Below are 743 nucleotides of genomic sequence, written 5' to 3' on the forward strand. Positions count from 1 at the left end.
CCCCTACTGTCCCTGAATATGGCCGTGTGCGGGACGTTCTTGCAGGTGATCGGCAATCTGTTTCTCGGCATTTACATGGCGGCAGGAACTTCGTTTTGGCACCTTTTGAACACCCAGCGAGTGACTCTTTGCGCCCCGTCTTCTGAGGGAGTCTAGTGGGTTGTAGTTCACCTGGTGGAGACAAAACCTTGAGGGCCCATTCATACCTGTGCATCGTAACAATGCATGGCGGGGGAACCCGGGGAGGCACCTACCACCAGTGCAGCTAGCGATGGTCCCGAGGCTGTGGGGGGCGGGCCAGTGAGATCTGGTCCCCCCCAATTGGAGAAAGCAATAGCGATGGTCTGACTGGCTTGTAGCAACACGCGCATCGCCTGCAGTCTCTGCCCCATGAAGTGTCGGTAGTCGCGCTCCGCCTGAGTTGGACGGAAGTGGGCGGGTCTGGGTGTGTGTCCTGGACGCTCCTCAGTTGAGATGATGGCAGTGCGGTGATTGGGAGATGCTGGAGCGCCGGCAGAAGAGATGGCGAGGAGCCGGCTTGGGGGCGATGATGATGGCCCGATGACCTGACGATGGCCCAACGGGCTTCTCGGGGGCGCTGATGTACAATGGGCTTCTGGGCCGAGGGGGTGGGCTGATTCTTCAGATAAAAAGTCTTGCACCAGGGCACTTTGTGCTGTTAGTCTGCATGTCGTCGTCCCCTCCCCCCCCCCCCCACAATCTTTGCAAAACCACACATGAAA

General features: G+C 58.8%; 1 protein-coding gene across 1 annotated transcript in view; it reads left to right on the forward strand.

The window, feature by feature from the left end:
- RRAS2 (related RAS viral (r-ras) oncogene homolog 2) overlaps positions 1 to 743 on the forward strand; it is a 33913-nt gene that overhangs the window by 6894 nt on the left and 26276 nt on the right. The window lies entirely within an intron of this gene.

This window comes from Nanorana parkeri, unplaced genomic scaffold, assembly GCF_000935625.1.
Source record: "Nanorana parkeri isolate BGI_ZX_2015 unplaced genomic scaffold, ASM93562v1 scaffold2206, whole genome shotgun sequence".
Lineage (NCBI taxonomy): Eukaryota > Metazoa > Chordata > Amphibia > Anura > Dicroglossidae > Nanorana > Nanorana parkeri.